This window comes from Convolutriloba macropyga, chromosome 7 (genome assembly GCF_964194025.1).
Source record: "Convolutriloba macropyga chromosome 7, txConMacr16.3, whole genome shotgun sequence".
In the NCBI taxonomy this organism is placed as follows: domain Eukaryota; kingdom Metazoa; phylum Xenacoelomorpha; order Acoela; family Convolutidae; genus Convolutriloba; species Convolutriloba macropyga.
In genome coordinates, this window is record NC_134474.1 from 35,723,536 (window position 1) to 35,749,991 (window position 26,456).

Sequence of the window (26,456 nt, forward strand, 5' to 3'; positions counted from 1 at the left end):
TTGATTTTGTTGTTGAAAGGATGGCTGTGTTTGGGGGCTTGCTAGATTTTGTGTTGGCTGATGGGGATTGCTTGTTGAGAAGGCAGCGGTGGGCCGCTTAACTTGTTTCGAAGGAGCATGCAAAGTTGTGTGGTGAAATCCCTTACATGTTTGGCATCGTTTTGTGGACGGACATGACTGCTTAAAATGTTTGTTGCTTAAAAAGTTCGAGCAAAGATTGTTCTTGCTCACAATGTCATACCTTTGGTCTGGCGCACATTTCTGGTATTCAGGGCATGTTGCGAGTATGTGACTTCCTTTGCATTTCTCGCAAGACTTGTTTGACTGATCAGCATCTTTACGCGGAGGAAAGGGTGGTTGACCATGCTGGTTTGCAGGGCGACTTGAGTGCAATGAATTCGGTTTCCAATTGTTTTGTGAAGTATTAGAAAATTGATTCATAGCATTGCTGTTCCTATTATCATTGTTGTTGCTAATTCTGCTTATGCTATTACTGTTGTGACCGAAAGTTTTCCAATTATTAAACGGCTTATGAACATTTTCTCTGTTGATTTTGTCGTATACTTGGGCCTGTACTTCAAGCCACTTCTGAAAATCAGAGACGGTTGGTTGATTTCCAATTGATGTTATTGTATACTCTGTCCATTTTATCAGAATATTATGTGGAATTTTTTCTTTTGCCTTTTTCATCAATGTTGAACTTTGCAAGTCAGCTTTGAAGCCTAAATATTCAAAACCTTGCACTAATCGTTTGAGAAAAGAAGCAAAAGATACAAAACTCTGTTTGTTGTAGTCATTGTTCGGACGCCAGGCTTCCAGTTGATTGATGAAAGCATTCACAACAATGCTGGGATCTCCAAAGTGATCCATGAGCTCTTTCAAAGCAATCGCGTAGTAAGCTGGGTCACACGAGTAGGCTTGAATTTTTTCTTTGGCTTTTCCTACGACCGAGTTTTGTAAGTATGTTATACGGTGTGTATCCGTAAGGCTAGTATTATTGTGAACTAGGTTGAAAAAATTGTTTATCCACTCATGGTATTTCAGTGGGTTACCATTGAAATTTGATATTGTTATTGGTGGAAGTTTAATGGAATTTTTGTTTGTGGTTTGTAAATTAAAATTATTTTCAAACGGGATTGTTTCTGTTTGTATTTCAGTTCGTGGCTGAAACAGTAGCTTTCCAGAAAAAGACCAATTTGGAATTTGTTTCGAATTTCCCGAAATGTTTGGTTGGCTAATATATTGAGTAAAGGGGGGAAGAATGGCTGTTTGGTAGTTTGTAAAGGGATTTTCCGGAGTAAGCGGACAATTAGGTGGCTGAGATGATGTACAGCAAACAAGGTTGGTACCTTGGTTGTTGAGTGTTGTATTCGAGGGGAAAACAATTCCATTGTTTGGTTCTTCCGTTCGATTTCCATTGCTAAAATGAACTCCAGTTGGGTAAAGTGGGTTCTGAAATTGTTGGGAAACGTTTGTTTGCGCTACTGTTGGTAACGACATTGCTGACGCCAATTTTACGCTGTTCTGGTTTTCACTTGTTGGAACAGCTGAAAATTGAGTGTTTGAAACAGTTTGAGCAGTTGCACTTTGATTGATGTCAAAATGTAGGGGATTGTGTCGACTGTCTTTGTAACAATATGGATTTGGCGTGGTCTCATTTGTCACTCTATTTGTTCCTTTTTCTGAATGAAATTGACGCTGAAGCATTTGCTCATTCAAATTGCATGAACTTGATGTTTGGTATGTACTGGTTTTGTTAACTGGGCAGTTATGTTGAATTGAGTTTTGTAAATCTAATGCATGACGTTGTATGCTTTGATCTTCTCTTTTGTTATTTAAGGGAACAGAAGAATTTTCTTTTGGTCTAACTGTGGCATTTGCTGGTTGATTTATTGGCATTTCGGGCAATGTGATCAGCTTTGAACTAGAGAACTGGTTCAATTCTCCAATTGATGAGTGAATTAATTCCGGCTGGTTATCAATAGATTCAACAGGAAATAAGACTGCAGTTTGATTCATTGGAATGGAGGGTTGTTGAATTGAAGCAAACTGGTTGAAAGTGTTCTCTTGCTCTCTGAGAACAATTTTGTGTACTGGGGATTGAGGATTACTCAAGACAAATCTGTCTTGAATGTTTGGTCTGGATAATAGGGTTGATGCTGGTGTTGGGGCTGCTAACAACGACATTGACTGATTTATGTGTTCAACCGTCGTAAAATTTTTTACTGATTCTTCAGTCAATTCTCTAGTATCCTGCGCAAATTGGCTGTTGCTCTGAAGGAATTTGGAGAGAAGGTTGGGTTTATTTTCTCCTTGCGGAAGGAAAAACGATGGTTTCGCCGGTCTTGGGGGCACTGGAGGGGAGACATCGCTGGCAGGGTTCTTTACTGTCATGTTGTTTTGCTCTGAGTTTTGGGAAACCGGTGTAAATCGATGCAACTCGAGTTGTCTTCTTGAGGACTGTGAGATGCAGCTGATGTCGTCGCGCACTCGAGTTGATGATTGACTCAATTGACCATCATCGTCGAGACTGTTGACTTCTAGTTCCAACTTTTCTAGACGAGAGATCAGTTCGATTGACGCTTCATGACCGAATTTATGCTACTGGAGCTTACTTTTTCAATCATGATGCTGTCAAGGTTTGTCTTCAGCTCTTCAACGCTCTCCTTGATTTTGTTGATCAACAACGAAAGAGTGCGGAAGCTTTTTCTCTGCTCAACGGATGTCTGTAAGAGATCAAGCTGATTTTTCATGTTGAGCTCAGTCATTTTGAACTTTTTCAATGCGTATTGTAACTTCTGGCTGTTTTTTTTGTCATCTTGACGAACCGGCTGTAGTCAACTCGTAATGGTTTTGTTGTATTTAAAGTAAAGTTAAAGAACGGCTCGAAATTTACGGAGCGACGACTTTTTGGTAAATTAAAAACCTCTTAAGTTTTTGTAGGCTAATCAGCCTAGCTCTTTTCGTTCAAAAGTAGCAACGCAAATTTTCACAAAAACAGGAATCCTAAAGGTGTTTTTTTTGGTGCTAAATCTAGCTAAAAATTTGCTTAAAAAAAGGAAAAACTAAGCGTTCGCGCGTGTGTACCGTTGATTTGTTGAACAGGACCAAATAATTGCTTTCGATTTTTTTTACAAATATGACTTCGCAACGATTCTCTTGTAAATTTTAGTTCTCCTGTAATCACAATCAAAGTACCAGAAAAAATTTTACTGAAATGTTTTCTTTTTTTTGTGTGTGTGTGGAGTTTTAGGAACAAATAAAACCTAAAACCAAACAAACTAAATCTATATTGATACTTCTTCAAAATAAGTTAACTTTTTTTAGAATTTAAAATGCGGTGCGACGAGGCAACGTGAGCTACAGACAAGCAGAGAAAACTGGTCGCTTAAAAGCTGGGTCTACTTTGAAGCTCTTTTCCAAGAAATTCTGTTTTGCGATTCTTATGAAGTTAAGGACAACTGCTACCATTAAACTGCTTGTATTTGTTTCTGGATATTATCTGCCACCTTTGAATTGCTCATCTTTACCTTGGTGACTACTGCGACCCAACGGAAACACACTCCTCTTCAGTTGGTGACTACTGAGACCAAAGGGGGAAAAGGGACTTCTTTCGGCAACTTCTGAGACCGCGGACAAAAAAGAAGAGACGTTTGAATTTTCCAATTTAAAGGGACTATATGCATGAATGAATTTGCGTGGGGAATTATTCGAGAGCTTTTGATTTACTTCTTTTTGAGATCTTATCTTCTCTTTTATTTCTCTTGAGAAGGTATTTTTAGTGTATACTACTCAATTAACTAGATGCGCGGCTAGTAGTATGCAAAATGAAAACAATATAAGTGTAAAGGTCGGGTTTTCTTAGGAAAGCATACTACCCCATTAACTAGGCTCGCGGCTAGTAGTATGCAATTAAGATCAAAGAAAACACAAACCTCTTTGCGGGTTTTTTTTTGTCAGAAGCTTTTCAGTAATTTTCTGTCTGTTGTTTTCGGTTTTGCAGAATGGTTATATAGTTTTTCAGCTTGTTTTTTAATGAACTGCGGAGGTATATAAAATAGCTCTTTTTTGAAAATTGATTGATTTTTCCTTTAATAAGAAAAAAACGTTAGAAAAACGTTTTTTTGATTTTTATATAACAGAGAAACAATTTTGCCACTTTTCTGTTGCTTCCTTGCGGTTTTGAAATAAATGAAATAAATTTTCAGATTATTTTCAAACAAACGGAAGGAGCTATTTCGAACGCTTTCTTGTTATCTACTGAAAATTTCCAATAAACATTAGAAAAATGGTTTTTTGAGTTTTTTAAGTAAAAGAAGCAAATTTGCAAATTTCAAGTTGCCTCTTTATAAGTTTGTATATTCAATCAACTGATTTTGAGACTTGTTTTCCAACAAAACCAGGGGAGCTAATCAATGGGTTTCAGTGGAACTATTAAATGTTTTTAGGAAAACGTTTTTTGAATTTTTTTTGATTCAAAGAAGCAATTTTTGTCAAAATTGAGTTGCTTCCTTACAAAATTGCGAAATCGATAAACTGATTTTGAAGTTTTTTCTCCAACAAAACCAGGGGGGCTAATCAATGCGTTTTTTGGATTTATTAAAAGGTTTTCCCTAAAACGTTAGAAAAACGTTTTTTTTATTTTTTTTCGTCAAGGAAGCAAATTTTGTCAAAATTGAGTTGCTTCTTTACAAAAATGCAAAATCGATAAATTGATTTTGAAGCTTCTTTTCCAACGAACCCAGGGGGGCTAATCAATGGGTTTTTTGGACTTAATAAAAAGTTTTCATTAAGACGTTAGAAAAACGTTTTTTTGATTTTTGACGCTCAAAAAAGCACTTTTGCGACTTTCTCATTTTTGAGCAAAAATTTTACATAATGTGTTCAACCAAAATAAAGTTGATTTTAAGTCCAACTGAAGTGTTCCACTCAAATAAAAATTTAACTTTCATGTAGATTTTTTGCGACAAATTGAGAAAATTGTTTTTCGAGTTTTTCCGATGCAAAAAACGCTATATCGTTTTTTTCGGGCAATTTGCGTTTTTTTTTCGCTAACTGCTGACTTGTAGTTGCTCATGGCTATTTCTTTCATAAACCATCTACCAAAACCTCGTTGGGGGACAATTTTTGTGTGTTTGAGATTTTTTGTCGCAAAAAAAATCACGTTTTTTTTGGATACGTCTAACCGGGGAAAGGACTTCTAAGGTGACGTCTGGAACCTCGGGCGATCATCTCTTGGTGACGTCTGTAACCAAAAAAATGTCAGGCCTTCTTGGTCGGGTGACGTCTGAAAACCCTTGAAAAAAAACTCTTCGTCTTTGGTTGGCTCGTCTGCAATAAGAAACTCTGTCGTAGTCTTGGATATTAGTCTTGGGGTGTGCTCATGCCCCCTCTTTGTTTCAAAAAAAATTAAACTTAATTCAGAAGGTTTTCTGTCCTTATTATCAAGGCGGATGGTCACCAAAATTATGTTTTAAAACATATCTTTAGTCTAATCATTTGTTAATTTGTTAAAAGAGCACGTCTAAGTTTCACGTTGTTGGACAAAAGAGTCAAGTTTTTGTTGCAATTTTGGCGGTTTTCGAATCATCTTGAAAGTTGCAATAACATTGGCAACAGCAATTAATGCCGATTTGACTCGATTATTTATGGATAAAAGGGGTAAAATGGCCAAACTGGGCTGAAAATTGACAGAAAGTATCAAAGGTAAATTGTCCGAAATCTCAGTTAAAAGGTAATTTCGCAAAACTCAGCTAAAATTAGGCAAAAAAAAGTCTCACAATAATTTCGGCAAGTCCCATTCAACTGAAGACTGTATAAAGCTTTCTGATGATACCACTCGTGTCTTTCTATTTCAAAAATATCGATCCGCCAAAAGTAACTGATAACAAACAACTTCTGAGCACAAAGTTGCTCCCTCAAAAGGGCGGTCGGAATTATAAAACAACTGGCATAAGTATTATTCAACTAATAAACTTCATTGCGTTCATTGCACAGGTAAAGAGATGACCGATGACTTAAAATTTACAATCTACATTATTTCAGATATTCTAGAAATTTTCGGCATTTGTCAAGTTCTGGGGTTTCACCACATTTACAAACATAGCCGGCAGATTGCCGGAAAATAGCCGCGATAGACGCTTGTGGACTTCCATGAATTGAAATAACTAAAGAAATATGATAGACAGATCGACCACCAGTCCTTTAAAAGACCACTAGACTTTTTGTGTTAGATTCGGACTGTCAGTTTTATGACATGATACATACGGTCAATAAAGAAAAAGCCCTAAAAAAAACTTTTTCAAAATTGATATTCAAACTGAAAAAATAAGGATCTTATACTCAAGAATTAGGGCATATACGTCAGGCACTACTTAGATGCACACTATTGATCTTTAACACGTAAATGTTCATAAAAATTAAAGTTCGATAACTGAGTTTAGAAGCAATCATTTTGAGTGAGGTAAAACACGCAACCGACCTAAAATCAAAAATGACGTCACACACACAAATTTTAACTCCAAAGCAGTAGAATTCAAAGCAGTAGAAGTGAGCATCGATGGAGACGAATTAAAAAAACATAACAAGACAAGTCCTGACGTAAAATTCAAAGAATTTTCATTGACTAAACAAAAAATTAGACCTAGAATGGTCTATGAATAGATTGGGAAAAGCAATTAGAAAAAATCCAATCCAGAAAATGGGAAAAAACAGTAAAAATCAAAGTGAAATTGCCGCATAGGAACAACAAACCACCAGCGAGAAAGCGAATTTTTGTTCAAACACCGTTTTCTCACCCTATTTTAAAATTAGAGCCAAAACATTTCACGCCGCAAAACCACTCGCTTTTTCGCTCCACTTCCTGTTTCGGCGTGACCAAAATCACTACTCCAATTTGACTTCAAAAATCATGAAATTTTGTGAACAGATCTTAAAAAAAACATAGCCAGAAGAATTCCGGAAACGACTCGAAGGAGAAAATTGCCCCTACTTATGACTAAACAACTAGAACAACTATTGTGAACCCTGAGTCTCCACAAATGTCATAAAAATATTGAGGAAGAATAGAAACGGCGTTCAAAAACAAATTGAACTAAAGAACTAGAAAAATTTAATGAGTTCTTATAAATAGTACAAGGAAACATAAAGCCAAATAAAGTTCCTTTGCAATTAGAGCAATGAAAAGCTCGCAAAACAATGGGCAAGAAAAATGGTTTAAAATTTCTCAATTTTTCTGTCAATTTTCCGAAGAAAAAAATGATTCATACCAAAAAACTTTAGTCAATTGTTATCTGAATATTCGTTAAGTAACAAGCTTCTATTCAAATCCCACTTAAAGCATTAAAAGAAAAACAGGCAAAAAATCACTAAATTTCACCTAAAAATCAGCAAAACTGATCAAAAACCTCCAAATTAGCATTAAACTCAAATTAACTACTTGAAACCTTCAATTCCTATCAGAACAAGCCTGAAACTAATATAAAATCATAATCAAACCTCACAACCATCAATAGTTGCAAAAAAATGCTTTCTCGGTTAGAGAAAATTTTTTAACAATTCAATTTTTCGCTCTCTCAAAAATAGCGGTATGAACAAAAACCACTCGCTTTTTGCTCCGCTCTTCACTTTTGTTCAGCACAAGAAGTTTTTTCACGCATTTCATTTCCCGCTTCAAAAATCACTCCAATAAAATTGATTAAAAAAAGGACTGCTCCAATACTCCTCTTCGAGTCGTAAAAAGACAGCGCCCCAATACAATTCAAATTCTTTGAATCGTAAAAAATCAAGATGTCTCCAATAATAGCCGCTATCGCTTCGCGGCTATTCATCATCAAATATATTACTTTTGCTTTCCGAGTCGCAAAAATTTGTTCGATAAATTGGACACAGTTCATTTCAAGAGTTTGAAAATTCTTGTAGCGGACGGATATAGCTCTCCTGGTTGAGGTCCAGACTCAAATTAGCTCTGATCTGACTCAACTCGAGTGCGTACTGGGACATCCTTCCAAGGAAATTACAGGATCTGGCATGAAGTTCGAGTCACCTTCAGTCTGAATAATGTGTAGTTTATAATGTATAACGGAATCCTTTGTCGGAGCATTGTCAAAACCTTTTTACACATCGCTGTACATAGATCTTGAATTTCTCAATTGAAGTTTTTTAGTCCTCTTTCGCACAAAAAAGAAAAATAGTTTTGTCAGGAAAGACGAGACAGTGATAAAAAATGCCGCCAACAGAAGAAGCGAAAGATGGCCTTTGAGGGACAAAACTGTTCTTTGGGTAAAGTTAATTCTGGCTGCTGGTGAGACGCTAATCGCTGAAACATATATAAACATTAACAAGAAGGTTTGCTTGTTCTGTGCGTGGCACAGAATGTTCCCACATTCGCATTTCAAAGCATAATATCAAATCAAGATATCGATCATGATATTTCAGAAACGTTTGTTTTAGCATCAAACATTGTTTGATTTAAGCCGCTAGGAAAATAGCTAAATGTATTAAGCTGAATTTTGAAACAGAAACAACCGAGAAAAAAATTTCAGAGGAAACTTAGCAACTTTCAAATACGAGAGACATAGTTAACCTTAAATTATGATAAATATAAAAAAAATTCTTAAACGTGTTGTAAATAAACACGAACTCTAAGTTCGAATTCTTTTGCATAATTGAGCTTCATCAGTCTTTTCCATAAATTTTGAAGTTGTTTAAAAATTGAAGATTATTTTAAAAAACCCTGAAGTCAAATTCATGAATACTGATTCAAAGTTAACTGTTTTTCATACTCTCTAATGTTTCCAGTAATAACGCTTTATTCAAAAACATTGATAAATGTGGCTGTAGAAAACACAATCATTTTTAATAAAACAATAAAGCTTATATGAAATTGGAAATGAATAAAAGCTGACTGAGTACATAGAGCGTCTCCTAACAACTCAGATACCTTATAAAAATATAAGAACAAATTTTACTAGTGGCATATGAGGTTATCAAAATGCATTAAACGTGATCAAAAAAGGTACGAAAAACAGAGTGAGTCATTGCTGTTTGCTGTTCAGTCAATTGTGCACGCGGACAAAGTGCATGCTATCACTTTCTCTTAGTTTGTCTTAGTTTGTCAGTTTCTCTTAGTTTCTCTTAGTTTGTCAGTTTATAAAATATCTTTATTTTTATTTTTTCAAGAATTTGTTTAACAACTAATCATTAATAGACAGATATCAAATGACTTTCTGCCTGTTTATTAAGACTTAAACATAGATTTCAAACAAACTGAACATTTGGCGAAATATAAGGTTAACACAGGTGCGGGAAGAGTTAAAAACTTATAAAAAGATCTAAAAAATGGCTGACAACTTATCGCAAATTCATTCTCAAAACTCAATTTTTTTATATTTTTTGTATATGGAGACAATGACAAAATAATAAGATAGTGTAAAAACCGCTACTTGTAACTGATTGAATTTTGACCAAAATTTTATCTAAGTTTGATTTTTTTAAAAAAAATAGGCCTAGTTGGTTGCCTGAAATTAAGCGTTGAAAATGGAGAAATTTTTCCAAAAAAGCATAATCCCTATAATTTTTGTACTGAAATTTTGCACGCAGGGAGCTTCAAATTAATACCACATATGCAAGAATGGAATGCCCTCAAAAAGAGTCAAAAAGTAAACGAAGAGGTGGGGGCTAGCATAACCTTCTACAAAAAATGTGCAATAAAAATAAAATGACGAATTGCTTCTTTCGCAATCAGTGATATTCTTGAAAAAAATAATGCGATCTCGTATTTCAGTTTTTGGCTCGACCTGCAATAACAAACTAGCAACTCCAAATTTTTTAACGAAAGTATTTGCGATACATATTTTGAAAGAGAATGAAATTACTAGTTATTGGTTGAACAGATGTTCGACGTGTAAACTATCTATTATCTATTACAATGTTATTTGGCTGGACCAAAATAATTTTCAAAAGATTCATTTTCAGGTCGTCAAGTAAAGTTGCCACTTTAATCAGATGACTCTTTTTTGTTGAATGAGGACCTAACTAATCTTTGAGGGTTAAACTTGCAAAGTTTGTCAAATACCTCTTTTATTCAACACGAGTACCGTGACCCATAACTTTTGCCCGCAATCATGTCCCCGATCATGAGGTCAAGATATCTATAGAACCACAACTTGACCAATTCAATTTCAAAGACACTAAGCCTTGCAGTGTATGTAATACAATAGCTCGTAAAGAAACTAACCATGAGGTTCATTGCAAAACTAACTATGAAGATGAGCTTGACAATGCCGAGAGTCATCTCAAGAACTCCGTTGAACAAGAATCCTATTCTGTCTAAAAAGGAACTACCTTCTTTTAAAAAAATCCTAAGACACCTGTATCGACTGCTTTCACTTTACGTGAGACCCACGGTCTTCATCTGATTCTCTGACCGAATTAAGGACAAAAGATCTTAAAATTTTGCTAAGTGTGCAGTTGCGTAAAACGCAATTCTCTGATGAAATGCTGAGCAGTCCCCTCTCAAAGTTCTGGCTGCTCTTTGTTCAATTTCGCGAAGGCCCTAGCCCTTATTGACCTTCTCTTCTCTATTCTTCCATCAAAAAGAAAAAGCACAGTTAAACGATCTCAACGTCTCGACTTTTCAACTTATACTAGCAAGCTCGCAAGGCCATTGCGGAAACAATTTTTCAGAAAATTAAAACATTTGCAGAATTTTATTTAAGTCTACATGCAGTTAAAATCAAAATGAGGAAACAGAAGAAAAAAAGAGAGACAAAAAGAAAGACAGGGAGGATTGGAAAAAAAGAAAACAAAGCGTCAGATGAATTGCTCTCAAACGACAAGCGCTCCTTAGATTATTAATTAGGTTCTTTTATGCCTCATTAGCACCTAATCAGACCTATCAATGATGATACTAAGTAATAAGACAATAGATAATTTTAAAAAAGGGACAAAATCTAAAATTCACTAATATTTTATGTCAACAAATAGTGGCAAAGTCATATAAAGTTTTAGCTGTTCCTTAATGAATTCAAGCAAAGAAAAAAGGCACAACTAGAACACAAATTATGTACCGTCTTAAAAGCACTAAAGGATAGGAAACTCTGAAAACAGAAGTCAAATCCATCTCAAAAACCGCCAAATTGTTCAAACACCAATTTCTCTCTCCGCTTTAAACGTATTTTGAAAATCACACCTCAAACCTACTCGATTTTTGCTCCTTGTACTTTTTCGGTGTGAACAAAATCACCACTGTAATTTGATTTCTCGCTGACGTGAAAAAGCCGAAGAAAGCGTGATGTCCCCAATAATAGTCGCCATCGCTTCGCGGCTATTGAACAACAGGACCCAAATAATTGCAAGATACTTCGTTTGGGAGCAACTGATTACGTGCGAAAGAAGGCTATAAAAAATCAACAAACGTTGGAATAACTGCTCTCATGAAATGCTGAGCAGTCCCCTCTCAAAGCTGTGGCTGCTCTCTGTTCAATTTCGCGAAAGCCCTAGCCCTTATTGACCTTCTCTTCTCTTTTCTTCCATCAAAAATAAAAGCACAGTTAAACGATCTCAACGTCTCGACTTTTCAACTTTTACTAGCAAGCTCGCAAGACCATTGCGGAAACAATTTTTCAGAAAATTAAAACATTTGCAGAATTTTATTTAAGTCTACATGCAGTTAAAATCAAAATGAGGAAACAAAGAAAAAGGAGACAAAAGGAAAGACAGGGAGGATTGAAAAAAGAAAACATAAACCGTCAGATGAATTGCTCTCAAACAACAAGCGCTCCTTAGATTATTAATTAGGTTCTTTTATGCCTCATTAGCACCTAATCAGACCTATCAATGATGATACTAAGTAATAAGACAATAGATAATTTTAAAAAAGGGGCAAAATCTAAAATTCACTCATATTTTATGACCACAAATAGTGGCAATGTCATATAAGTTTTAGCTGTCCCTTAATGTATTCAAGCAAAGGCGAAAAGGCACAACTAGAACACAAATTATGCAGCGTCTTAAAAGCACTAAAGGATAGGAAACTCTGAAAACAGAAGTCAAATCCGTCTCAAAAACGGCCAAATCGTTCAAACACCATTTTCTCTCTCCACTTTAAACGTATTCTGAAAATCACACCTCAAACCTACTCGATTTTTGCTCCTTGTACTATTTCAGTGTGACCAAAATCACCATTGTAATTTGACTTCTCACTGACGTGAAAAAGCCGAAAAAAGCGTGATGTCCCCAATAATAGTCGCCATCGCTTCGCGGCTATTGAACAACAGGACTCAAATAATTGCAAGATACTTCGTTTGGGAGCAACTGATTACGTGCGAAAGAAGGCTATAAAAAATTCAACCAACGTTGGAATAACTGCTCCCATGAAATGCTGAGCAGTCCCCTCTCAAAGCTGTGGCTGCTCTCTGTTCAATTTCGCGAAAGCCCTAGCCCTTATTGACCTTCTCTTCTCTTTTCTTTCATCAAAAATAAAAGCACATTTAAACGATCTCAACGTCTCGACTTTTCAACTTACACTAGCAAGCTCGCAAGACCATTGCGGAAACAATTTTTCAGAAAATTAAAACATTTGCAGAATTTTATTTAAGTCTACATGCAGTTAAAATCAAAATGAGGAAACAAAGAAAAAAAGAGACAAAAGGAAAGACAGGGAGGATTGAAAAAAGAAAACATAAATCGTCAGATGAATTGCTCTCAAACAACAAGCGCTCCTTAGATTATTAATTAGGTTCCTTTACGCCTCATTAGCACCTAATCAGACCTATCAATGACGATACTAAGTAATAAGACACTAGATAATTTTAAAAAAGGGTCAAAATCTAAAATTCACTAATATTTTATGACCACAAATAGTGGCAAAGTCATATAATTTTTAGCTGTCCCTTAATGAATTCAAGCAAAGGCGAAAAGGCACAACTAGAACACAAATTATGTACCGTCTTAAAAGCACTAAAGGATAGGAAACTCTAAAAACAGAAGTCAAATCCATCTCAAAAACCACCAAATCGTTCAAACACCATTTTCTCTCTCCACTTTAAACGTATTTTGAAAATCACACCTCAAACATACTCAATTTTTGCTCCTTGTACTATTTCAGTGTGACCAAAATCAGCACTGTAATTTGACTTCTCACTGACGTGAAAAAGCCGAAAAAATCGGTATGTCCCCAATAATAGTCGCCATCGCTTCGCGGCTATTGAACAACAGGACCCAAATAATTGCAAGATACTTCGTTTGGGAGCAACTGATTACGTGCGAAAGAAGGCTATAAAAAAATCAACAAACGTTGGAATAACTGCTCTCATGAAATGCTGAGCAGTCCCCTCTCAAAGCTGTGGCTGCTCTCTGTTCAATTTCGCGAAAACCCTAGCCCTTATTGACCTTCTCTTCTCTTTTCTTCCATCAAAAATAAAAGCACAGTTAAACTATCTCAACGTCTCGACTTTTCAACTTATACTAGCAAGCTCGCAAGACCATTGCGGAAACTCTGAAAACAGAAGTCAAATCCATCTCAAAAACCGCCAAATCGTTCAAACACCATTTTCTCTCTCCACTTTAAACGTATTTTGAAAATCACACCTCAAATCTACTCGATTTTTGCTCCTTGTACTATTTCAGTGTGACCAAAATCGCCACTGTAATTTGACTTCTCACTGACGTGAAAAAGCCGAAGAAAGCGTGATGTCCCCAATAATAGTCGCCATCGCTTCGCGGCTATTGAACAACAGGACCCAAATAATTGCAAGATACTTCGTTTGGGAGCAACTGATTACGTGCGAAAGAAGGCTATAAAAAAGTCAACAAAGGGAGGAATAACTGCTTTCGAACGACTAGTTGAAGCACTAAGCTGGCGCGGCCTTTATCATTAGGGGGAGGGGGGGGGGGGGGGGTTGTACTAGCCTGGCGGAATGGGAACATAGAATCTAACTAAAAAGGCTTCAGATGACGTCATTACTGGTTAATTTATTCCACTACGAAGTTTTAAACAGAGGCACCAGTTGTAACGCACTTTTCATTTTTCACTTGACTTGTAGTAGTAAAGTGTCATCGATTAAGTTTAGCTGCTTAAAATTGCGAAGGAGAAGAATTTAGGGTACGAAAAATATGTGGGAAGTGGGAGTAGTAGGGGGTGGGGTATACAACAGAAAGTCAGAGATTAAGTTCTAAAATTAAACGCGAAATTCTTCTCACTTGAGGGTCTTGTCCTCTCGACAATGTCAACCTGAGATCTACCGGCATCAATTCTGGTCACTACAATAAAATTCTTCATTATAATTTCATGATTCGTCTCTACGCTTTGAGAACACTTAGATATTAAGATGCAGAGGGTCGTTATCAGCAGAAAAGCGCAAATAAAGCACGAAGACGCTGCTGCAACCGATGTGACACTTTGCGAAATTTGTCTCTTCTGTAGATTTTCTGTTTCTTTGTCAGGCGTGACAGGGTTTTCTTCGTCTCGAGCCATTGCTCTGGATTGCCTTTTGCGTCGTTTCCTTCGACCCCTGGGACTTCTCCTCCGTCTTCTTCTGTTTCGGTATTCTGTGTCACGGCAGCAAGCACATGTGTAGTAGCTACATGCAAATTATCTTTTTCAAGCAGTTCTAAGTGTATTTGAAAAGAGGATATATTCCGTTTGTGCCCCCCAGTACGTTATACATCCCCCGTTACAGAGCAAGTGCCTTTACACAGTGAATCATTATGTAAAAATATGGTACGTGCGCTTCGGGGTGCAAACTAAGCTGCGGCACAAGGCGGAAAAAGTTTTGAAAGACTCACGAACAAATTATAAAAAGCACGATCTCTACATTGTCCGATTCTAGAGTGCCAAATTGTCATACAGAGCTAGGGTTTACAACTTGCACAGAGTTTTCAGCGAGTATAGGTGACCCTGCAGTCAAATCACTTCATAATTTCGGCTTAATCCTCGAATAGTGTAAGCCCCCCTCTCCAGCTTATCTTTTGTGTGTGTCTCATTTACAACACATCCCCCCCCAAGCCATGTTGGATTTTTTCCGTTTGTGCCCCCCCCCCAGCTTAGTGGGCGCATATTATTTGCACCCCCATGCCCCTCAGACGCACGTGCTACATTTTTACATAATGATTTACTATGTAATGGCACGCGCTCTATAACTGGGGGATCATAACGTACTTGGGGGGCACAAACGGAAAAGATCAGACATGTTTTTACATACTGTTTTACTATCTAAAAGCACGTGCTCTTTAGCTTATGGGCGTAACAAAGGCATCTTTTCCGTTTGTGCTCCCAAGCTAAGTGGGTCATATTATTTGTACCCCATTTCCGACGCACATGCCAAATTTTGAATCTATTCTGTTTTGCCCCCAGTTACAAATTACATGTTGTTAAATAGCATGTTACTATGTAAGAAAATAGCACGTGTGCCTTGGGGTCATAACAAAATTATGCTTACTAAGTTGGGAGGGGGCGAAACAGAATAGATCCCATATTTTTACAATGACTTACTGTGAAATGGCATGTGCTCTTTAAATTGGCGGAGCATAAGGTTCTGTGGTGGAGCACCAGCGGAAAAGTTCTGGGGAAATGTTTCGGGGCCAGGACCCCCAGTACGTTATGCCTCCCTCATTTACAGAGCACGTGTCATTCATAGTACATCATTATGTAAAAATTTGGCACCTGCGCCTGGGGAGTAATATGCACCCACTCAGCTGTCGGGGGCCACAAACGGAAAAACTCCGCTTTCCCATTAAAGCTTCCCCGCTCAGTTGTCAGATAACCTATAGTCCCTATCATGGTACATAATGGGTGTCTGTAATTTCATGAAGACCCAAAGTTTTAACACCTTATTATAAGTATCAGAGCTCACAAAATCCAACTCAAGTTTATTGTCAACATTATTTGTTGTCTTCAACTTGGACCGCTTTGTGATACAGCAGCCGGATCTATTCTGTTTCGCCCCCCCCCCCCCCCCCAGCTCAGTGAGTATCAATCTTCTATGACACCCAGACGCACGTGCTATTTTCTTACATAGTAACGTGCTGTACAACAACAATTTGTAACTGGGGTTCATAAAAAACACTCGGGTGGGGGGGCGAAACAGAATAGATCCCAGCAGCCAATAAAAGAGCAGATTTCGGATTATTTTGAATTTTTCAGCTTTCACAAAAATGTCGACAGAATTGCTTTGCAAGCTATAAAATGGGTGGTTTAAATTGGAGTCTGACGATAAACAAAACTATTTTTGGTCCTCTATCCTGTCAAGCTCCCTAACTCAATTTTTGATGAATTATCAACTCAATAAATCATTGGAACAGCGAGGCCTATCTTTCTCCACTTCAGGGCGGTTTTAATCGTAGATAAAGAATTAAGGGTATTTTTCGTTTGTGGATCCCCCAGCTTGGTGGGTGCATATTATTTGCCCCGCCCCCGGACGCGCGTGCCATATTTTTACATGATGATTTACTATGCAGTGGCACGTGCTCTGTAACTGGGAGAGCATAACGTACTGGGGGCACAAACGGAAAAGATCTGGAATTACAATGAAATTTTTGCTCTACCCCCCCCCCTCCCCCCCCCCTCAGCTCGTGAAGCAAAAAAATTACGTTTACGCTTTAAAACAGTATCTGATGAGGATCACAAATAACAACACTGTAACAGAAAAGAAGGTGTTTGTGTTTACGTATTTAATTTATCTGGGTGAAATTTTGCTTCGCTTAATATCAAGAGATACGAAAAACATTCAAGGGAACTTACTCTCTCATGCATTGTCCACATCCGTTTTCGCACATTAAATACGTTAACAAGTGCTCTTGAGCTAAGGATGCCTTCTCTGCGAAATTTTGACACGCCTCACTCAGCAGAACTCATCATTTTAAGCGTAACTTAAAAAACATAAATCCTGGAAAAAAACGTAATCAGACGCACAAATCAGACCAATTAGCAAATAAAACTTTAGTTAAATGGTCAAAACGCAGCTGAAGCAGCACCTGAAATATATTGATTTTCGTTTTCTTTGTCCCCCTCCCCCCCCCCCCAGTACCTTATGCACCCCTAAGTTTCGGGGGAGGGGGTGCAAACAATATGAACCCAGCACTGAGCTGGGGGAACAAACGGAAAAAATCAGCAATTTCTGATCTATTCTGTTTTGCCCCCCCCCAGTGTTTTTACACCCCCAATTACAAACTGTATGTGACTCTATTCTGTTTCGGCCCCACCCGGGTCGAGGTTTGGTGGTGAATTTTCGTACGAAATGCGGTGAAATGCGGTGAAAAAAAAATAATTTTCACCGCGTATTTCTTACATCTTTTTGCGGTGAATGCGGTGAATCGCGGTGAATTATTTTTTTTCACCGCGTTCTCAGTATTCTTACAAAAAAGAATCGTTCCCACACGGGTTCGATCCTCTGACCTCCTGCATGTCTTCAGCTGCTTACTCCACTGCCCCAACTGTCACTTACTACCTTGGCATTTCTCGTGAATTTAAATCATATTGAGTAAACGTTGGAAAGCAAATGCGGTGAATTTTTGTAAGAAATGCGGTGAAATGTGGTGAATTATTTTTTTTCACCGCATCTAGCGGTGAAAAAAAATAATTCACCGCTTGAAAGAAAGCGGTGAATTATTTTTTTTCACCGCATTCATCGCATTCACCGCATTTCTTACATTAATTTGCCATAATAGTCTATGCGGTGAATTTTTGTAAGAAATGCGGTGAATTTGGTGGTGAATTTTCGTAAGAAATGCGGTGAAAAGCGGTGAATTATTTTTTTTCACCGCATTCACCGCAATCACCGCATTTCTTACGAAAATTCATCGCATTCACCGCATTTCTTACGAAAATTTACCCAAAAACCTCGACCCGGGCAGTGTTTTTATGACCCCCAGTTACAAAATATATGTTGTTATATAGCACGTTACTATGTGTAAAAAAAATCGCGTGTGCGCCTGGGGGGTGTAAAAAGGTATAAGCTCACTAAGCTAGGGATGGGGGCAGAACATAATAGATTCGTTTTTTCTAAAAAAAACGATCTTTTTCATTCCCCCCCCCCCAACAGAGCTCAGTAGGTGCATATTATTTGCACCCCCCAGACGCACGTGCCATATTTTCACACAATGAGATCTAATTTTCGAATACTGGGGTACAAAATTATGTAGATCCATTCTTTACATCTATTCTGTTTCGCCCCCCCCCCCAGTGTTTTTATGACCCCCAGTTACAAATTATATGTTATTTAGCACGTTACTATGTAAGAAAATAGCACATGAGCGTGGGGGTCAAAAAAATTTATGCTTACTTAGCTGGGGGGGGGAACATAATAGATCTCATATTTTTTCAATGATTTACTGTGAAATGGCATGTGCTCTTTAAATGGGCGGAGCATAAGGTACTTCTGGCGAATTGTTTCGAGACTAGTACCCCCCCCAGTGTTTTTATGACCCCCAGTTACAAATTACATGTTGTTATATAGCACGTTACTATGTAAGAAAATAGCACGTGTGCCTAGGGGTCATAACAAAATTATGCTTACTAAGCTGGGAGGGGGGCGAAACAGAATAGATCCCATATTTTTACAATTACTTACTGTGAAATGGCATGTGCTCTTTAAATGGGTGGAGCATAAGGTTCTGTGGGGGAGCACTAGCGGAAAAGTTCTGGTGAAATGTTTCGGGACCGGTACCCCCAGTACGTTATGACTCCCTCCCTTACAGAGCACGTGTCATTTATAGAAAATCATTATGTAAAAATTTGGCACCTGCGCCTAGGGAGTAATATGCATCCCACTCAGCAGGCGGGGGGCTCAAACGGAAAAACTCCACTTTCCCATTAAAGCTTCCCGCTCAGTGGTCAGATAACCTATAGTACCCCTCATTGTACATAATGCGGGTCTGTAATTTGATGAAGACCCAAAGTTTTAACACCTTATTATAAGTATCAGAGCTGACAAAATCCAACTCAAGTTTATTGTCGACACTATTTGCTGTCTTCAACTTGGACCGATTTGTGATACGGCAGCCGTATCTATTCTGTTTCGCCCCCCAACCCCAGCTTAGTGATCATCAATCTTTTGTGACCCCCAGACGCACGTACTATTTTCTTACATAGTAACGTGCTATATAACAACATATAATTCGTAACGCGTGGTTCATAAAAGCACTGCTGGGGGTCCGAAACAAAATAGATCCAAAAATTTAGGGCTTTCCCATTATAGCACCACATCCATGAATTTATAGCCCCCCATTATGGTATAACTACCATGATTGGGGGCTATAGGAGTAGTTATATAGGAGCAAGACGGGGGTAAAAGGATGTACCTATGTAATAACATTAGGTATAGCCTTTTTTCATCCAGTTTCCAAAGATGTACCTAAAAAGATAGTGAGAACAATAAACCTGTCATCTTATTGTAATTACCCAGGGGTAATTATCTTAATTACCCTCAGGGAAATGCATCCAGTTTTCTGATCTAATGCACTTCACAAAATCTTATCTACTTAATAAAATATATCTGCAGAACTTTTACTTTCAAACTTTTCATTTACGCATGACTTTTTCAATTATCAGTTTTTTATTTTTCGATTATTCATGAAGTTTTGTTTTCAATAAATTCAAGTTATCGGAAGTTTTTCACAAAAATTCCTTGAAAGTTTTTTTTGAAAATTCCAATTTTTCAATTTTTTTACTCATGATGTGAAAGCATGCAAGAAACCGATTTTTTGGCATTTTCATTTGGTAGTTTCTGTTTTTTTCGCGGTAGTTTCAGTTTATAAAACCCAAAACCGTTAAAAAAATTTTCAAATGAATTTGTTCTAATAATTGATTAAAGTTTTTCTTAACGCTGATTTCAACAAAAAATACTAAAGCACAGAAAACCATCACTAAAATTCATATTCTGACACCTCAAACTAAAAATTAACTACAAAATAATTTCTCCGAGAGTGGTTTGCTATATCATATCTCTATATGTTGTTTTTAACAAAGCATTTGATGGCGATTTTTTTAACCTAAGAAGTTACACTTTTTGGATTCTCCGAAGTTTCAGCTTCTGAAACCTGAAACCTCAAACCATTATTTTTCGAACTATGTGTTACAGTACATCTTGATAGCATAATTTTTAACGCATAATCCAATGGACATAGTTTAAAAGTCGTGGAAAGAAAACACGTTCGTATTTTTTGAAGTTTTAGATTCTGAAACCTGAAACATCAAACTTTTTTTGGAAATGTGTGTTACAGTACATCTTTATATCGTAATTTTTAACGCAGAATGCAATGGGCATAATTTCCAAGTCAAGAAGAGAGGACAAGTTTGTATTTTTTTTCTTTCGAAGTTTTAGATTCTGAAACCTGAAATCAAAAAAAAATCTTGAAAACAATACCCATTTCTTGCCAAAAATACGCAGTTCTTGGAAAAAATACCCAATTATTGCCAAAAAAAACAATTCATGGCAAAAAAATCCCAAATTCTTGAAAAACAAACACTCCAATGTTGTGAAAATTTCCAAATATTGGCAACAGAGCCCAGGTCTTGGTGAAAAACACCCAATTTTTGACTCAAAATATCCAATTATTGTCAAAAATACCCCAATGTTTCCAAAAATATCAAAACAATTCTAGCCCATAAACATCTGTTTCTAGTCCAGAATTACGCAATTCATAGCAAAAATACCCAATTATTATCAAAATATACTACATTTTGCCAAAATTACCTAATTCATGCGGAAAGGAACCCAGTTCTAGCAATATTATCAATTCTTGCAATACAAAGAGACACAAATCTCGCCCGAAATACCCATTTTTACCACAAAATAACCAAAACTTGTCAAAAAATGCGCAAATTGTAGCCAAAATAACAAAATTTTATCAAACATTTATCTAAAATAAATCAAAAGTTAGACAACCTTGCATCATCTGTATTTCTCTAATTTCTTACTAATAATCCAATTATTTAGTGACCTTAAAAACATCAATTTCTGACATCATCTTTTGTAAAGACGAATCTTCTCAGGTGATCCGTATAGGTTTAATGAGCACAATTATATCACGAATTATTTGCTATTGCTACAATTAAGGACACCTAGGTATTGTATGGGGTCACTGAACTCATGTGAAAAAAAAAAAATCCTTACTACTTACAATATTATTCTTACTTTATCGAAGCATACACAGCTCACGTGATGGAGATCGAGGTCTTAATCATGATAATGTAATAATTACGTCACTATTGCATCATAATGATGTCATTTTTATTGTAGTGTACAAACAAAAATTCAACTCATTGTGCTTATTTTCCTTATTTTCAACAACACAGCTATAGTTAGCTTTTTCATTCTTTTTCGGAGACAATTTATTTGAATCTCGTTTTCCTACAAATCTAAGTTATAAATCTTTCAAAAGAGATTCTTCTCTATTACATCTTCCTATTTCCAATTCCAGGTAAGTCACCTCTGTTATAAAATATGAAAGCAGACCAGAAGAAACAAATAAAGGGCTATTATATTCATCGTACTCATTCGCAAATAGTATATTAGTTTTTCAGAGAGAAAGATTTTGGAACATCTGTAACTTCAGTTCTTTGAGGAGTTCAATCGTCTTCACCCAAAGAAGCCTGGAATAAGGAATATCAAATCTATGAAATTGAACGAAAATCTTAATGCCCACTTCTTCTTCCCCGATTTCAATGATGCTGTAGCAATTATAAAGGAGAGGAAGACGTGCTTCGGCTGGGTAGCTGATCCTCCTTTCTCAATTCCGAGGCAGCTTCTGGTGTTCATAATTGCAATGGAGAATTTGCCTGAAGTCTCTGTTCCATACAAAGAGACAACTAAAGATTTCCACGAGAACCTCATCGAAAACACAATTTGACAAGTCTCAGACATTATGGAATTGAGCAGATCAGTCCGTGCACAATTCTGTGATTATGAGTTGTCCTATAGACCAATGTATGAAAATCAATTGGGATTTTTTAAGGAGGAGAGAGAACTTAAATTTCTCTGGTGTGTGTCTGACGAATATGACAATTTGCAGGAGCAGAAACCATATCGTGATTGTGACGAGTGGGAAAATGGGTCATTGACAGAGAGTATTATCGCAAGTATAGAAGACGAGAACGCACTTAACCCCAAGTTAGACAACAAAAAATCTTACAAGGCAGTCCCCTTTTCGTGTTGTTCTACCGAAACTGGACAAGATACAATAAAAGAAGTACAAGGAGCATCGGCTGTTGAAAATACTTCATTCAAAGCTGCCAGAACCATCCTTAGTACTGTAGTCAATGATTATACAGATTTCCAAGACCATATTTTATCTAATGAAGCAAGTGAAAAAATAACTGAAAAAACTTCCCTCAAATCTGAGCAACCAGCGTCTTGTACAAAAAAGACTGTCAAGAAAAGAGCTCCTGCTGTCAATAACCCTGAGGGAGTGGGAAGTAAAAATGCAGATGGTGATGAAAACGAAGAGAAAATGTGTCCTCCATCTCGCAAATTGAGACGAGCTGCTGAGTTGTATAGTAACTAAACTTACAGGCTGAGAAGTTATTTCTTTGACTGATTATTTGTTTATATTTTCGGTATAATTTCAGATTTAAAACTTGTATTTCCTGCGGTGACTAATTGACTGGTTAATTTGTAGTATTCTGTTTTTACACTCAGAAAAAAACTTAATTTCATGTATGCTTTTGAATTGATACTTTGATACTATAATTTAATTGAGTTTTAAAAATTCAGTTTAGAGTTCAAATTTGAATTTAAAAGTATGTCAAAAGACGCTTGTTTTTTAATATCTTTTTTGAAAAGTGGCCGTTAACGACGAAAAAGGCTTGTTTTTGTAATATCTGTTTTTTTCACAAACGCGGGTTTTTTTGGCTGCTGCATTACACTCCCGGCAGCTGATACTGGATGATGCAAAGCGATTGCAGTGATGATTTTGCTGCAAACTCCAGCGGCAATTTTTCCCACGAGAATGTTGCATTAAGCGTGCTGCCTTTGATAATAGAATACCTGGTCTTTTTAAAGAACTTTTGGTAAAGAATTTTTAGATATAGAAACTCATACAAATCGTTAAGTAGAGAATTTACAATTTCTTTAAGGAAAAATGAAAATCTTTTGCATATTTTTTAGCTCATTTCAAAAAAGGATTCTTTTACTCTCCAATTTTTTTTTAAAAGTCGTTTTTTACGGAAACTTTTTATTTTTCATTTTTCCATTTCTCAGTTTTTGAATTTTTTGATGTGAAGTTTTGAATTGAATTATTTTTTTTGAAATGAACATCTTTTTTATTGAAAATTCTTTTTTGAAAATTGCCGTTTTTAACAATGTTTTTAACAAAAAATGTAAATCTTGATGTTTTTTTTCTGTTTGACCATTTTTCAGTTTTTGAAGTTTTTTTCATGTAAAATTTTCAATTTAATTATTTTTTTTTCAAAAAATGTTTTACCAGAATAATTTTTCTTCCAAAAATACCGTTTTTTACATAAGGTTTTTAACAAAAAATGCAACTTGTGATGTTTTTTATTTTTCTATTCTTCCTTTTGTCTGTTTTTGAAGTTTTTTGTGTAAAATTATTAACTTAATTAATTTTTTTTTGAAAATAAATGTTTTACTAGAATAATTTTTCTTTCAAACACGCCGTTTTTACATAGGGTTTTTTCAACAAAAAATGCAATTTTTGTTGTTTTTTATTTTTCTATTTTTCAGTTTTTGATTTTTTTTGTAAAATTTTTAATTGAAATATTTTTTTTTTGAAAATATTGTTTTACTAAAAACATTTTTTTCTCAAAAATGCCGTTTTTTACAAAATGTTTTTAACAAAAAATGTACATTTTGATGTTTTTTATATTTCTGTTCTTCCATTTTTCAGTTTTTAAAGTTTTTTTCAAGTAAAATTTTCAATTTAATTATTATTTTAAAAGAGAATTTTTTTTCTGGAATAGTTTTTCTTTCAAAAATGTCGTTTTTTACATAAAGTTTTAAACGAAAAAAGCAACTTGTGTTGTTTTTTTTCTATATTTCTTTCTTTTCTCAGTTTGTGAACTTTTTATGTAAATTTTTAAGTTTAATTAATTTTTTTTGAAAAAAAAGTTTTAGAAAAATTTTTCTTTCAAGAATGCCGTTTTTTACATAAGGCTTTTAACAAAAAATGCAACTTGTGTTGAACTTTATATTTCTTTTTTTCGTTTTTGAAGTTTTTGTGTAAAATTTTTAATATAATTAAATTTTTTGTGAAAAAAATGTTTTACTAGAATGATTTTTCTTTCAAAAATGCCGTTTTTTACATGAGGTTTTTAACAAAAAATGCAATTTTTGTTGTTTTTTATATTTCTATTTTTCAGTTTTTGAATTTTTTTAGGTAAAATTTTTAATTGAATAATTTTCTTTAAAAAAATTAGTTTTACTAAAACATATCTTTTTTCAAAAATGCCGTTTTTTACATAATGTTTTTATCAAAAAATATAAAATTTGATGTTTCTTATATTTGTTATTACATTTTTCAGTTTTTGAAGTTTTTTTCATGTAAAATTGTCAATTTAATTTCTTACTTTAAAAAAATAACGTTCTACTAAAATATTTTTTCTTCCGAAAATGTCGTTTTTTACATAAGGTTTCAAACAAAAAAATGCAATTTTTGTTGTTTTTTATTTTTCTTTTTTTCCTTTTTTAAGTTTTTGAAGTTTTTTGTAAAATTTTTAATTGAATTTTTTTGGAAAAATATTGTTATACTAAAACAATATTTTTTCAAATGTCGTCTTTTACATAAAGTTTTCAACAAAAAAATGTATGTTTTGATGTTTTTTCTTATTCTTTATTTCCATTTTTCAGCTCTTAAAGTTTTTTTCCAAATTTTTTAGCGAAGTCGAAAATTGTAAAAATCAATTTATTACAGTTATTACAAAAAACAATTAGCTATTAAAATTATTTATTACAAATTAAAAGGTCGTTGATCGCGGCTCTGCCGCGAGGCGAGCTCTGCGCGCTCAACGATCTTTTATTTCCGAACAACATCCAGAGATGCACGCTAGGGATGCTTGAACTCAGTAATTGTCACCAGGCGACAACGGCACCCCGGGGTTTACTCTGAAGTATGTTTGTCATGAGACGATGAGTAAATTAGAATTTCTTAAGAAAAATATGGTGTTATTAAAAATGTAATTGTTTAAAATGAAAAAATAAAAAAACAAGTTTGTCATCAGAAGCTTGATTTGTTTTAGATTTCCGCAGATTTTATCAATAAGTGTAATAATTTGTAATAAATAATTTTAATAGCTAATTGTTTTTTGTAATAACTGTAATAAATTGATTTTTACAATTTTCGACTTCGCTAAAAAATTTGGAAAAAAACTTTAAGAGCTGAAAAATGGAAATAAAGAATAAGAAAAAACATCAAAACATACATTTTTTTGTTGGAAACTTTATGTAAAAGACGACATTTGAAAAAATATTGTTTTAGTATAACAATATTTTTCCAAAAAAATTCAATTAAAAATTTTACAAAAAACTTCAAAAACTTAAAAAAGGAAAAAAAGAAAAATAAAAAACAACAAAAATTGCATTTTTTTGTTTGAAACCTTATGTAAAAAACGACATTTTCGGAAGAAAAAATATTTTAGTAGAACGTTATTTTTTTAAAGTAAGAAATTAAATTGACAATTTTACATGAAAAAAACTTCAAAAACTGAAAAATGTAATAACAGAAATATAAAAAACATCAAATTTTACATTTTTTGTTATAAACATTATGTAAAAAACGGCATTTTTGAAAAAAGAAATGTTTTAGTAAAACAATTTTTTTTTTAAAAAATAATTCAATTAAAAATTTTACATAAAAACAATTCAAAAACTGAAAAATAGAAAATTAAAAACAACAAAAATTGCATTTTTGTTAAAAACCTCATGTAAAAAACGGCATTTTTGAAAGAAAAATTATTCTAGTAAAACATTTATTTTCACAAAAAAATAATTATATTAGAAATTTTACACAAAAAACTTCAAAAACAGAAAGGAAAAAAAGGAAAATTAAAAATCAACATAAGTTGCATTTTTTGTTAAAAACCTTACGTAAAAAACGACATTTTCGGAAGAAAAAATATTTTAGTAGAACATTGTTTTTAAAATAAGAAGTTAAATTGAAAATTTTACATGAAAAAAACTTCAAAAACTGAAAAATGTAATAACAGAAATATAAAAAACATCAAATTTTACATTTTTTGTTATAAACATTATGTAAAAAACGGCATTTTTGAAAAAAGAAATGTTTTAGTAAAACAAATTTTTTTTTAAAAAAATAATTCAATTAAAAATTTTACATAAAAACAATTCAAAAACTGAAAAATAGAAAATTAAAAACAACAAAAATTGCATTTTTGTTAAAAACCTCATGTAAAAAACGGCATTTTTGAAAGAAAAATTATTCTAGTAAAACATTTATTTTCACAAAAAAATTAATTATATTAGAAATTTTACACAAAAAACTTC

The 26,456-nt window shown here is 34.7% G+C and overlaps 1 long non-coding RNA gene across 1 annotated transcript; it reads right to left on the reverse strand.

Annotated features, from left to right (window-relative positions):
• Positions 1-7,911: 7,911 nt before the first annotated feature.
• LOC142342235 (uncharacterized) lies at positions 7,912-16,905 on the reverse strand. Its single transcript, XR_012759159.1, has 3 exons — positions 16,742-16,905; positions 14,203-14,582; positions 7,912-8,317 (listed from the first exon to the last, which is right to left on the reverse strand). It is a non-coding gene; the product is annotated as an uncharacterized LOC142342235 (long non-coding RNA).
• Positions 16,906-26,456: the final 9,551 nt, after the last annotated feature.